The sequence below is a fragment of the Scyliorhinus torazame genome, chromosome 24 (assembly GCF_047496885.1).
Source record: "Scyliorhinus torazame isolate Kashiwa2021f chromosome 24, sScyTor2.1, whole genome shotgun sequence".
Taxonomy (NCBI): domain Eukaryota; kingdom Metazoa; phylum Chordata; class Chondrichthyes; order Carcharhiniformes; family Scyliorhinidae; genus Scyliorhinus; species Scyliorhinus torazame.
Genome location: NC_092730.1, coordinates 40955930 through 40971144, shown reverse-complemented (window position 1 = coordinate 40971144; position 15215 = coordinate 40955930). Strand labels below are relative to the sequence as shown.

The following is a 15215-nucleotide window of genomic DNA, read 5'->3' as shown; positions in this document are numbered from 1 at the left end:
GACTTCATGCCTTTCAAACTGAGGGAAAGAAATCGTTTCAAACACAGAATTTATGCGCTATTAGGGCGGGGAGTGAATAAAGTCAATTCCTCGTCATTTTGTCATGTGGTTTGAATATGGAAAGTGTTCGAGTATTCACCACCTCCAAGCCCTTAAACAAAAGCTAAAAATCACAGCAATTTTACTTCACCCTCATGAAGTGGACCAGACAGAGACGCTACAGACACGTTACAGACGATGATGGGATACGGACCCACGAGCGCAGAGCACAAAGGGTTACGGTGCATCCCCTTAACCACGTGGTACAACTCCTTCACTTCATGGATCTTTAATATTTGATCTTCGCACAGACATGGATCCGAGGTACCCCTCCAATGTACAAATAGAAGGAATTTCATCTGTGAGAGGTGGCAGAACTTAATTATAGGAGAGGTCAACACGGAAACATCGACTTTCCTGTGTTCGGCCGAAGACGAACAGGTGTCAACGGGTGGTTGAGCACCAACACGTCTGTCTTCGTTCCTCCCTCCACTAACCCAACTCGATGCAAAAGGCCTGAAAAATTGGAATAGATTGACACATCAGTTATTGCAGATCCATCATGGAAAAATTAGCCCCACTTCCGAGAAACACTAGATGAAAATTCGACGAGGATGGGATTCGGACCCATGTTTTCAGAGCACAATGGACCAGCAGTCCATCGCCTTCACCATTCGGCCACCACATTACAGGCACGCATCCGCTAATACGTTTAAATTCGGTTCGCATCCATGAACTGATGGAAATTATCTGCCTCTTTCTATTCAACCTGGTGTCCAAAATTTGAAATGGAGCGATGGTGGTACAGTGATGAGCACAGCTGCCTTTCAAACAGTTGATCTGGGTGCGATTCCCAGCTATGGCAGTAATAGTTGTATTGAATGTTTTTGCACGACATCGTGAGTTTCAAACTGAGGAGTACTGGCGGACAGTTTTTCATTCAGAATTTATGCGCCATTATCTAATTGAGATGTATAAGATGTCGGAAGGTATGGATAAAGTAGACGTGGAGTTGATGCTTCCTCTTGTGGGGCATTCTAAAGCCAGAGGTCATGATCTTAGAATAAGAGATCGCAAATTTAAAACCGATTTGAGGAAAAACTACGTGTCCCAAATGCTTGCGATTCTGTGGAATTCGCAACCCCACAGTGCGTTGGATGCAGGGAGAGTGAGTAAATGTAAGGAGGAGTTAGAGAGATTTTTATTGGTAAGGAGTTGAAGGTTTATGGAGAGCGTGCAGGACGGTGGAGTTGAGGCCACGATGGGATCAGCTAAGATCACATGGAAGGTGTTAGACTCAGGAGGCTAAATTGCCTACTCCCGCTCCGAGGTCATGTATCCTTGGGACAGGGAATTCTGGCTGGTATCATAATCGATCTCTTGGTCTGTAATATTCTAAGTAGCAGCTGAGGAACCTTTCAGCCATGATGGAATGGCGGGCAGATTCGATGGGTCGACTGGCTTAATTTTGCTTCTATACCTGATGAACTTATCTGTTTGGCGCGACTTCATGCCTTGCAAACTGAGGGAAAGAAATAGTTTCCAACACAGAATTTATGCGCTATTAGGGCGGGGAGTGAATAAAGTCAATTCCTCGTCATTTTTTAATGTGGTTTGAATATGGCAAGTGTTCGAGTATTCACCACCTCCAGCCCTAAAAGAAAAGTTAAAAATTACAGCATTTTTACTTCACCCTCATGAAATAGACCAAACAGAGACGCAACATACACGTTACAGAAGATGATGGGATGCGGACCCACGAGCGCAGAGCACCAAGGGTTATTGTGTATCCCTTAACCTCGTGGTACAACTCCTTCACTTCATGGATCTTTAATATTTGATCTTCTCACATACAAGGAACCGAGGCACCCCTCCAATGCACAAACAGAAGGAATTCCACCTGGGAGAGGTGGGAGAACTTAATTATAGGAGAGGTCAACACGGAAACATCGACTCTACTGTGTTCGGCAGAAGAAGAACTGGTGTCAACCGGCGGTGAAGCCCCAACACGTCTGCCTCCGTTCCTCCCTCCACTAACCCAACTCGATGCAATCTGGCCTGAAAACCTGGAATAGATTGTCACATTAGTGATTGCAGATCCATCTTGGATAAATGAGCGACACTTCAGAGAACCAGTGGATGAAAATTCCACGAGGATGAGATTCGAACTCACGCGCGCAAAGCACAATGGATCAGCAGTCCATCGCCGTAACCACTGGGCCACCACGTCCCACGCACTCAGCCGCAAATACGTCTAAATGCGGTTCGCATCCATGAACTGATGGAAATTATCTGCCTCATTCTATTCAACCTGGTGTCCAAAACTTAAAATGGAGCGATGGCGGTACAGTGTTGAGCATAGCTGCTTACCAAACAGTTGACCGGGGATCTGTTCCCGGCCATCGCAGTAATAGTTGTATTGGATGTTTTTGCGCCACATAGAACATAGAAAAATACAGCACAGAACAGGCCCTTCGGACGACGATGTTGTGCCGAACCTTTGTCCTAAATTCATCATAGATTATCATAGCATTTACAGTGCAGAAGGAGGCCATTCGGCCCATTGAGTCTGCACCGGGTCTTGGAAAGAACACCTCCACCCAACACTAAGGGCAATTTTGGACACGAAGGGCAATTTATCGTGAGTTTCCAACTGAGGAACACTGGCCAACAGTTTTTCACTCAGAATTTATGCGTCATTATCTAATTGAGAAGGAAAAGATGTCAGAAGGTATGGATAAAGTGCGGAGCACAATGGATTAGCAGTTCATCGCCTTAACCACTCAGCCACCCCGTTCGCAAGCTCGCACGTCTATACGTCTTCGTTCATTTTGCACCCATGAACTGATGGATTATATCTGCCTCGTTCTATTCATCCTGGCGTTCAATATTGAAAATGCAACGATAGTGGCATAGTGGTGAGCATAGCTTCCTTCTCAGCAGTTGAACAGTGATCGATTTACCGCCATCGCAGTAATAGTTGTATCGGATGTTTTTGCGTGACACCGTGAGTTTCAAACCGAGGAAGACTGGCCAACAGTTTTTCACTCAGAATATATGCGCAATTATCTAATTGAGGTGTATAAGATGCCAAAAGGTATGGATAAGGTAGACGTGGAGTTGATGCTTCCTCTAGTGGGGCATTCTAAAACGCGAGGTCATAATAAGAGATCGCAAATTTAACAAAGATTTGAGGAAAAACTACTTCTCCCAAAGGCTTGTGATACTTGTGGAATTCGCAACCCCACAGTGCGTTGGATGCAGTGAGAGTGAGTAAATTTAAGGAGGAGTTAGAGAGATTTTTATTGGTAAGGCGTTTCAACTCCTTACCAATAAGGAGAGCGGGCAGGACGGTGGAGTTGCGGCCACGATGGGATCAGCCAAGATCACATGGAAGGTGTTAGGCTCAGGAGGCTAAATTGCCTACTTCCGCTCCGAGGTCATGTGTTCTCGGGAGGAGGTGCTCTGGCTGATATCGCAATCGACCTCTTCACCTGTAACATTGTAGATAGCAGATGAGGAACATATCAACGATGATAGAATGGCGGGGCAGACTCGAAAGGTCTAATGGCTTAATTCTGCTCCTATATTTTATGAACTTATCTTTTGCGCGAATTCGTGAGTTTCACACTGAGGGAAAGAAACGGTTTCCAACTCAGAATTTATGGGCAATTATGGTAGAGAGTGATTTAAGTAACTTCCTCATCGTTTTTGAATGTGGTTTCAATATGCAAGGTGTTCTACTATTCACCACCCGCCAAGCCCTTAAACAAAAGCTAAATATCACAGCATTTTTATTTTATCCTCATGAAGTTGACCACTTTACAGACGAGGATGGGATTGGAATTCACGTGCGCAGAACACAATGGATTATTGTGCATCACCTTAACCACGTGGTATACCTCCTTTACTTCATGGAAATTTAATATGCGATCTTTTCACAGACAAGCAGCCGAAGAACCCCTCCAGTGTACAAACACGAGAAGGTTCATCCAGGAGAGGTGGCTGAAGAGAATTCTGGGAGAAGTGAACCCGGTAACCTCGACTGTACTGTGGGTAACCGACGAAGAACTGGTGGCATTGAGTGGTTAAACCACAAACACGCTTGCCTCCATTCGTCCCTCCTCTCGCCCAACTCGATGCAATCCGGGATGACAACTTTGAATAGACTGTCACATCAGTGATTGCAGATCCATCTTTGAAAAATGAGTCCCACTTTCGAGAAACGGTGGATGAAAAATCGACGAGGATGGGATTCGAACCCACGCGTGCAAAGCACAATGGATTAGCAGTCCATCGCCTTAACCACTCGGCCACCCCGTCCCGCAAGCTCGCACGTCTATACGTCTTAGTTCATTTTACACCCATGAACTGATGGATTATATCTGCCTCGTTCTATTCATCCTGGTGTTCAATATTGAAAATGCAGCGATAGTGGTCTAGTGGTGAGCATCGCTGCATTCTCAGCAGTTGAACAGTGGTCGATTTACCGCCATCGCAGTAATAGTTGTATCGGATGTTTTTGTGCGACACCGTGAGTTTCAAAACGAGAAGACTGGCCAACAGTATTTCACTCAGAATATAAGCGCAAGTATCTAATTGAGGGGTATAAGATGCCAAAAGGTATGGATAAGGTAGACGTGGAGTTGATGCTTCCTCTAGTGGGGCATTCTAAAACGCGAGGTCATGACCTTAGAATAAGAGATTGCAAATTTAATAAAGACTTGAGGAAAAACTACTTCTCCCAAAGACTTGTGATTCTGTGGAATTCCCGACCCCAGAGTGGGTTGGATGCAGGGTGAGTGAGTAAATTTAAGGAGGAGTTAGAGAGATTTTTAGCGGTAAGGAGTTTAAGGGTTATTGAGATCGGGTAGGACGGTAGAGTTGAGGCCAGGGTGGGTTCAGCCAAGATCACATGGAAGGTGTTAGGCTCAGGAGTCTAAATTACCTCCTCCCGCTCCGAGGTCATGGGAGTAGGTGCTCTGGCTGGTATCGCAATCGACCTCTTCATCTGTAACATTGTAGATAGCAGATAAGGAACGTATCAGCGATGATAGAATGGCAGGGCAGACTCTAAAGGTCTAATGGCTTAATTCAGCTCCTATATTTAATGAACTTACCTTTTGCGCGAATTCGTGAGTTTCGAACTGAGGGAAAGAAACGGGTTCCGACTCAGCATGTATGCGCAATTAGGGCAGAGAGTGAATTAAGTAACTTCCTCATCGTTTTTGAATGTGGTTTCAATATGCAAGGTGTTCTACTATTCACCACCCGCCAAGCCCTTCAACAACTGCTACATATCATCGCATTTTTATTTTATCCTCATAAAGTTGACCACGTTACAGACGAGGGTGGGATTGGAATCCACGTGCAATGGATTATTGTGCATCACCTTAACCACGTGGTCCAACTCCTTTACTTCATGGAAATTTAATATGCGATCTTCTCACAGATAAGTAGCCGAAGGACCCCTCCAGTGTACAAACAGTAGAAGGTTCATCCAGGAGAGGTGGCTGAAGAGAATTATGGGAGAAGTGAATATGGTAACCTGGACTGCGCAGTGAGTAACCGAAGAAGAACTGGTGGCATTGAGCGGTTAAACCCCAAACACTGGCAGATACAATCACACAGTCACAAAAAGTGACATACACTGACAGGTACTATGACACACTCACAGTTAGTGAAATATAGCGATACGCATAATCACACACTCAGAGACAGTCTCAGAAACAGATAGATGCAATCACACACTCAGACAGTAACAGATACTGACAGATACAATCACACACTCATAGACTGTAAGCAACGCTGACAGATACAATCAGACACTCACAAATAGTATCAAACATTGATAGATACAATGATAACGCACAGACAGTGACACACGCTGATAGATCCAATCACACACTCACAGTCACAGACACTGACAGATACAACCACACAATTAGAGAAAGCGACAGGCACTGAAAGATACAATCACACACTCACAGACACTGAAAGATGCAATCGCACTCTTCCGGACAGTCACAGACACGGTAAGATGCAATTGCACACTCACAGACAGCCGCAGACACTTATAGATGGAATGGCACACTTACTGTAAAAGACACTGATAGATGCAATAGATCACCCACAGACTGTAACAGACGCTGATAGAGGCAATTACACACTCACAGACAGTAACAGACACTAGCAGGTCCAATAGTACACTCACTGATTGTAACAGGCACTGATAGATATAATCACAGACAGTAAGAGACACTGACAGATACAGTCGCACACGCACAGTCAGTAACACACACTGGCAGATCTAATCACAACTCACAGACAGTAAGATACAGTGATCGATGCATTCACACACTCACAGACAGTAACGTAAACCGACAGATGAAATTACACATTCGTCGGCAACACTGCACACTGATAGATGCAATCACACACTCAGACAGTAACATACACTGACAGACACAATCAGACACTCACAAACTGTAATAGACACTTATAGATACAACACAAACTCACAGACAGGAACAGACACGGATAGCTGCAATCGCGCCGGCACAGACAGTAGCAGACACTTATTGATACTGTCTCACACTTACAGATAGAAAGAGGCTGACAGATTCATCCACATACTCATATACCGAAACAAAGAATTGCAGGCCTATCACACGGTAAATGACAGGCTCACAGATAGAATCAGGCACTCACAGAGAGTAACAGAGGCTGGCATGCACAATCACACAATCACACACAGTAACAGACACTGACAGATACAATCACACACGCACAGAGAGAAACAGATTGGCAGCAACAGAAACTGACATATATAATCACACACAGACAGCAAGAGAGACTGACAGATATAATAATCGAATAATAATCCACTTTTTTATTACCACATAGGTTTCCATTAACACAGCCATGAAGTTACAATGAAAAATCACTAGTCGCTGCACTGCGGCGCCTGTTTCCTCCTCTAAGGGGGAGAGCTGACTGGTGTTGATTTAACCTGAGAACCGCTGCACCTCGGGAGAGGGGTGAGTTTGAGAAGGTGGCCCTACCTGAACCAAATACCCAAGTTAGTCGCATTGGGGTAGTATTAAGTAAATTGGCACCACTCAATGGTCCACTCACACACTGTGACCTCATTGGCTGGGGGCCGGATAAAGTTCTGGAAAGGCAGGGGGAGGGGTATAACAATCAAATCCCGCTCCCCCGAACAGCGAAGACTCCATTCAGCAGAGCCGGTAGGAAGCAGCGTGTGAGGCCCACCCTGGCAACGAAGACGGCGAGGAAATCGAGGCTCAGAGAATGAGAGGAACAGACACAGTTTCTAATTCGGGAGGTATGAGAAATTAAGTCAAGTAGTGAAATACTTAACTTACTCAGCATTTTGTTTGAAGAGCGTAAACTTTGGATTCAATATAGAAGGAGTTCGATTATTCCAGGCACTCAAACATCATCTGCCATCTTGTTTCTGTGAATATATTAAACTCCATGAATTAAAAACTAAAAATCACAGCATTTTCAGTTCACCCTCATGAACTGGACCAAACAGAGACACAACAGATACTTTACAGACGACGATGGGAGCTGAAACCACGTGTACAGAGCAGAATGGATGATTGAGTATCGCTTTAACCACGTGGTACAAACATTTGATCATGTCATGATGAACATCGCTCAGGCGCCTTAAGGATCAGGTCATGTGGAACTCATGACAAATCTAATTTGTTATCCATAGAATCCCTCAAATTCCGAAGAAGGTCATTCGGCCCATTAAGTCTGCACCGACCCTCCGAAACAGCCCTCTGTCCAGAACCCCCCAATCCCCCGCCCGCCCTATTCCCCTAACACCACGCATTGCCCATGGCCTATCCACCTAGCCTGCATAGCTTTAAAATGAGGTACGAATCCGCAGCACCCGGAAGATCCTCTTTCCGCAGAGACGGGGAGAATGTGGAAACTCCACACGGATAGCCACGCAAGACCGGAATCCAACTATTACGAAACGCCAACTGACAGGCAGAATTGCTGTAACTCCACATGATTCGGACAAGTTGAGTGAGTGGGCAAATGAATGGCAGATGCAGTACAATTTGGATGAATGTTAGGTTCGCAACTTTGGTAGCAAAAACAAGAAGGTAGATTATTATGTGGATGGCAATAAATTAGGAAATGTGAATGTGCCACGAGACCTGGGTGTCCCTGTGCACCAGTCGCTGAAGATAAACGTGCAGGTGCAGCAGGCGGTAAAGAAGGCAAGTGGTACGTTGGCTTTCATCGCGACAGCATTTCAGTGCAGGAGCAAGGATGTCTTGTTACAATTATATAAGATGTGGAGATGCCTGCGTTGGACTACAGTGAGCACAGCAAGATATCTTACAACACCAGGTTAAAGTCCAACAGGTTTGTTTCAAATCACTAGCTTTCAGAGCATTGCTCCTTCCTCAGGTGAATGAAGAAGTAGGTTCCAGGAACATATATACCGACAAAGTCAAAGATGCAAAACGATACTTAGAATGCATGCACTTGCAGGGGTGATCCCAGATTTAAGAGGGGTGTGAATTGCCCAAGCCAGGATAGTTGGTAGGATGATTTTGCAAGCCCAGGCCAGATGGTGGGTGGTGGTGAATGTAATGCGACAAGGATCAAAGGTCCCGGTTGAGGCCGTAGCAATGAGTGTGGAACTTGGCTACAAGTTTCTGCTCGGGCATTCTGCGTTGTCGCGCGACCTGAATGCTGCCTTGGAGAATGCTTACCCAAAGATCAGAGCCTGAATGCCCTTGACAGCTGAAGTGTTCCCCGACTGGAAGGGAACATTCCTGCCTGACGATTGTCGCGCCATGTCCGATCATCCGTTGTCCAAGCATCTACATGGTCTCGCCAATATACCACGCTTCGGGACAAATTTTCCTGCAGCGTATGAGGTAGACAACATTGGTCAACTCGAACGAGTATGTACCGCGTACCTGGTGGGTGGTGTTCTCATGTTTAATGGTGGTACCCATGTCGATGATCTGGCACATCTTGACAAGATTGGCATGGCAGAGAAGGGTGGTGGCGTGGTCGTTGTTCTGAAGTCTGGGTAGTTTGCTGCAAACAATGGTTTGTTTGAGGTTGCGCGGTTGTTTGAAGGCAAGTTGTGGAGGTGTGGAGATGACCTTGGCAAGATGTTCGTCTTCGTCGATGACGTGTTGTAGGCTGGAAAGAAGATTTCCTAGTTTCTCCGCTCCAGGGAAGTACTGGACGACGAACGGTACTCTGTCGGTTGTGTCCCGTTTTTGTCATCTGAGGAGGTCCGTGCGGTCTTTTGCTGTGGTGCGTTGGAACTGTTGATCGATTAGTCGAACGCCATATTCCGTTCGTACGAAGCCATCTTTCAGCGTCTCAACTCTCATTTTCTGCTTCACTCGATTGTTCTGGAGTGATGTTCCTCGGATGTCGGAAGAACCATCACCACGTGATACAGAAGGATCACATTTGAATTCAGAGCAGAAAACTGCGTGAATCACATTCTGTACACGAATCCTATTATTTATTTGTGATAAAGAAGTAGGTTTAGTAAAATTAAAGTCACAATAAATGGGTTGAAGGGCGGGTTGTTCATGGACAGATTGCAGAATTTGACGAATATTTATTGTCAGAGATCTCAGAACAATTGATATTTGACGCGATTAAGGAGATTAACATTGAATGAAGCATGTCCTTATCTATAAACATGTCAAAAATGTACTGCCGCATTTTGAATTCCGGTGCTGCATCTTAATGTATTTCGGCATTCTGATGGTTATGTAGATCTGTACTCTGCATTTAGAGTGAATCGTATTTAATCGGGGTGGGTTTTAATCAGCCTTTGTAGCCATCTGGGATGGCCACTTACAACGAGGGACAGAGAAACTCGCAAAGCCTAAAACGGACAAGGCAAGACTCAGCCAGGCTCAGAGCCTGAGATGTATATTTGCAAGCAAGAAGTCCAGACGGTATCGAAACTCCGACCAATTAGCGTTTTGATGGGGCCGATGAGCATTTGATGGCCCATTTTCACGTAAACAAAGGACTGGTACTCCAGAGACCGTACAGTCCCAGACATTTCGGCGCCACTCCCTGTTCAGGGGAAGCTAAAGCAATTCCGCTTGGCACACCTTCAGCCATCCAGATCCTCGTCCATCTATTGGTTAGGAATCGAACAGAGTGATCAGGGATCACCCAATTAGTGGGGTCCAAACTGAAGGACCGCCCAAAAGAGCGCGAAAACCCCCAAGTATAAGAAGAAGAGTTCGCCATGTGTTCGACCTCTTTTGGACCTGGCGCCCTGGCAATGACCATCTCCAATCGCAGCAACACCAGAAGCAAGTCCAAGTTCAACGCTCGCTACCAGACAGATGAGCCTAGCTGAGCAGCACTTACTTCTCCAGACTCGATAGATCCAGAATCGGACAGCGGCCACTGTTCCTCTGACCAAAGCCGGGTGCCTGAAGTTAAGTACAGGTTGTCTTAGTCGATAGGTGTAGTTAACTAGTAGTGTTTATATTGCATGACTAATTGTGTGTAAATAAAGTATCCTTGACCTTGATCTAACTGACTGGTGTTTGGCTCTTTGATCAATAGCCAGTTGAACCTTGTGGTGGTATAATTTGATACCTGGCGACTCTGAGCATTAGAACATAGATACCAAAAGAAAGGAGGGCAAACTCACTGATTGCCATGATTGGAACAGAGCCACAGAAAAAGACAGGGGGAAAAAAGGCAACAGTCATTGGCGACACCTGACGGGAATTGACCCAAACGTGACCGTGTCACTCCGGGAGAACCCACAAAAGTGTTTGAATTAGATATCCAAATTGGCAAAGTAAAAGAAACCACAAGCGAAACCAATATCGATCAAACATCCAAAATTCAGGAGTGTGTAATCTGCATGCGTACTAACAAAGTGATATAAGGTAAACTCGATAGGTTTTGTTGCGTGAAACTCTCGGGAGTTGCGTAAACCGGAAAATAGCTTGAGCCTTACCCGTATTGGCACCACCGCTTTATTCCCCCTTGTTCCAAATTTCCGGTAGAGACAGAAGTAATTGTTGGGATTGCCATGAAGGCAATGGAACGCGTTATGCATCCACAGGCACCCGAGGGTGCAGCGAGCAACAGATCAGAACAGTGTCCCGTATGGGAAGAAGAGCTTAGGAGATACCTAAAGGGGAAAGGATGGCCCCTATGGTCGGAATTTTGCGCAACTGAGGAAAGAGTTCCTGGCAGCATAGGACAGACTTGGTGGGACAGCCTGACAGAGATGCACAAGAAACGTTTAAGTGAGGTTCGTAAGCCGATGGCAATCGTGTCCTGTCTGGCAATTGCGTGTCACGGAGGAGGTCGTGAGGGCACTCCGTAAGCAGCTTGAGGAGAAGGAGAGATGTCGAGAGGGAGAAATTAGTGCAAGCGAGAGATTAAATGTGCAGCTGCGGTACCAGCTAGCGGCGAAGGACAAGGAGATGGATGATGTCAAGAAGACACACCAATCCTGTCTCGCCCACCGTAGCAGCTTCCAAATTCACTATGATAAGGCCTACCAGGACACGCAACGTGATGTGATGGTAAGAGAAGGAACAGCGAACCAGTTAGAACAATTGAGGAAACAGTGCTATGATTTGTAGGCAGCCCTCCGAGCACTCCACAGTTCCACCACGGGACAGAGGCAGAGTTTGGTGGGTCATGCCAAATGCAGGCAGCAAATTGCAAAATTGCAATCCCTGCTATCTGTCCAAAATGGGTTCAGAGACACCTTTGGCCCACAGCTAGATGAGGAAGACGGTCCTGATTGGCAGGAACTCAGTGAAACGGCCCAACGGTACATGAGTGAGACCGAAAATCAAAATAGAGCTCCCCCTCCCGCCCCCCCAGGCTCCGAAAAGAAAAGCACCCGCACCACCGACTGCACAGGCAGCACCCAACACAATGAACCCCATCACCATGCAGCGCAGGGTCACCACGGAAGACTAACCCGATTTTCTATAGACAACCCCATTAACCATCACCCAGTTAAGAGATGCCGACGATAAGATTGAGACTTTCCACCGCACATCAGACATACACCACCTTTTCGAGCTAGTGAAGCAACAGACCCTCATGTACAGTTTAGATGAGAATGAGGAGGTAACGCTCATAGTTATGTGCCTCGACCCGTCAGTTAGTTCAGCCCTTCCCAACTCACAAACGGTAGGAGGTGGCAGCCTCCAAGACATGAAAACAGCCATTTTAGACGCCATTGACTATAATAGAGGAGATGCGGTAGAAGGACTCAACCGGTGCAGACAGAAAAAGGGAGAGCATCCAACAGCTTTTGCTGAACACCTTTGGATTCACTTTACTGCTGTAGTTGCTGAGTTAGCCCGCGCCCGTTCATCAGCAGACGATACGGTCAAATGGAACCATACACTAGTATCCCATGCCACAGAAGCAGGACAGAAGATGTGCCAGTTACGACCCCTCAGACCCGGCACACAATGAAGTGTGGGTTCTGAAACGCATATCGAGAGCTTGGGAACAGTCTGTACAGAGAACGACAGAGCAGGAGAGAGTGGGCGCCACAATTAACCCAGTAAGGGCACACCAAGACCCCGCATGGGTAAATTAAGGTCGAAGTAGCGCGCAGCATGCTAAAGCATAGGAATGTTATAATTGCGGACACGAAGGACATTTTGCCGGAGAATGCAATGCCGCCCGAAGCAGCAAAGGAATAAGCACCCCCCCCCCCCCACCCCCCCCCCCACCCCCGCCCAGAAACAATGCCAGACCCATCCACTGTGTTAGCACCCGACCAGATAATTCGGCCATGAATGGCACCGATTGACGGTCTTCGGGCTCCGCAACCTGGGTCTGAGATACACTTTAGGATAACTCCGGAAGACCGGTAGTTGCATGCACCGTCCGGGGACGCCCCGTAGATTTCCTTTGGGATACAGGAGGGTCCTGAACCACGGCAAACCCCTCCACCATGTACCAAAGAGAGATATGGCCCACTACGGACACCATTAACCTTCATCGCTTTACAGGTCAACTCCAGCACGGACACATCACAGCCCCTGTGGATGTACAGATTGGCAATATTAAAACAAAACACTTGGTCATTTTTGTAGATTTACCCTAGGCAGCAGAACACATCCTAGGCATAGATTTCATGAGTGCACCAACCTTTCATTGGACCCAGTCAACAGATGTATATGGGAAATGGCTAGAGCAGCGCGAGCCGCCGCCAGGCTCATGGTAGTAGATTATGCCCATTGACGCAGCTCATTAGGAGAGTACTGGTTTGATGCACAAACCATTACCACAGACAAAGCGGTTAGAGAGATCTTGAAGAGACATAAAGCAGCGTTTGCCCAGCACAAGCACGACTGCGACAAATTCCCAAGAGTGGTTAACATTACAGGTCCCAATCCTAAGCCCCAGAAACAGTATGGCTTCCCCCAGGAAGCCGAGGGAGAGATAGTCAAGGTAATTGCTTATTAAAGCTTATTAAATCAAGGAGTGATTCGACCAGTAGCATCGACGAACAATGCCCCGATTTGGCCAGTAAGAAAACCAGATGGTTCATGGCGACTGACCATCGACTACAGGGAATTGAACAAAGTGACTCCCCTAGCAGTCTTCACTGTTGCCACGAGCTCCGAGACCATGTTAAAACAGGGACTCCAGTCGAACGTTTTCACGGTATTGGACATTAGCAATGGTTTTTGGTCCATACCACTGGACAAAGGTTGCCAGTATAAATTTGCGTTCACGTTCCAGGGACAGCAGTACACGTGGACGTGCCTTCCACAACTTCTCCTCCATTTTTCACAGACAATTGGCGAATGGCTTATCTAAATTTTCCCGCCCTGAATGCCTTGTTCAGTATGTGGATGACTTGCTCCGACAGATGGACACCAAGGAAGCACACATCTTGCTTCTTTCAGAACTATTAGGACTACTCACAACAATTGAATGCAAAATTAACCCCAAGAAAGCCCAAATCCTCCAGGGAAATTTCACAAATTTAGGTACGGTCATCACGCATGGGAAGAGTAAAATAGAATTCAAACGCATAGATTCCATTCTAAATTTGCCGTTGCCCCAGAACGTTACAGCACTCCGTTCATTTTTAGGAGTGGTTGGATCTTGTAGAAACCCCATAGACGGATTCGCCGCAAAAGCAGCCCCACTTTCCGAGCTCAGAAAGAAACGGGCCCCATGGAAATGGCTTCCACAGCACACGGATGCCATGAATGTTTTAAATCGCGCCCTGAGCACAATCCCCGCCTTGCAAGCCCCAGATCCTCACTCCCCATATGCGATAGAGGTAGCGACCACCGACCGAACCCTTTCGGTCGTACTCCTGCAGGAAAGGCACGATCGTTTCGGACCCATATCCTATGCCTCACGTGTTTTAGATGCAGTCGAGCAGGGATTTTCAGCCTGCGAAAGCTGTTAGCAGTTTTCTGGGCAGTACAGTGCTTCTCGTACGTAACCGGACTCAACCCAGTAACCATTTTGACCGAGCATACCCCGACACAGCTTTTACTGGACGCAGACTAAAAGACGGCACAGTAAGCGACATTCAAACAGCACGATGGACCCTACTCGTACAAGGAAGCGACATTACGGTAAAACGGACAAAAACGCACATGTTTCTGGCCGACCATTTGCACGATGCAGGAACCCCACATGAGTGCGAGATCATAGCCCCCAAGCACAGTACAGGCCCCTTTGTTCCAAAGTCGGCACCAAAAAAGACAGGCATCTGACGATAGACAAACACAGACAAAGCATTGAGAATCTATGTAGATGGCTCCTCCACAGTCCTTGATGGAAAAAGGATCACAGGATGTGGTATTTATGTCGAGGATGCGCAGGGACGCGCTTCAGAAGAAATTGCTTTAAAGTTGCCTGGACACTTAGGTTCGCAGGCAGCCGAGTTAGCAGCCATCGCTTACATTGTCCAGCACCCCGATTCGTTCCCGGCCCCAGCAGACATATATTCAGACAGTTTGCATGTCTGCAACAGCCTAACAGAATTCCTATCCCTGTGGGAGTCTAAATGATTAATTTCCGACGACGGAAAACCTCTACCCTCAGCCCCACTGATCAAATATATCCTTCAGAATGCGAGAGGCAGAAAATCTGGTGCGGTAAAAGTA

General features: G+C 46.6%; 2 non-coding genes across 2 annotated transcripts; both read right to left on the bottom strand.

Annotated features, from left to right (window-relative positions):
- Positions 1-2179: 2179 nt before the first annotated feature.
- On the bottom strand, positions 2180-2269 carry trnas-gcu (transfer RNA serine (anticodon GCU)). Its single transcript has one exon. It is a non-coding gene; the product is annotated as a tRNA-Ser (tRNA).
- Positions 2270-4280: 2011 nt separating this feature from the next.
- trnas-gcu (transfer RNA serine (anticodon GCU)) lies at positions 4281-4362 on the bottom strand. Its single transcript has one exon. It is a non-coding gene; the product is annotated as a tRNA-Ser (tRNA).
- Between the last annotated feature and the right edge of the window lie 10853 nt (positions 4363-15215).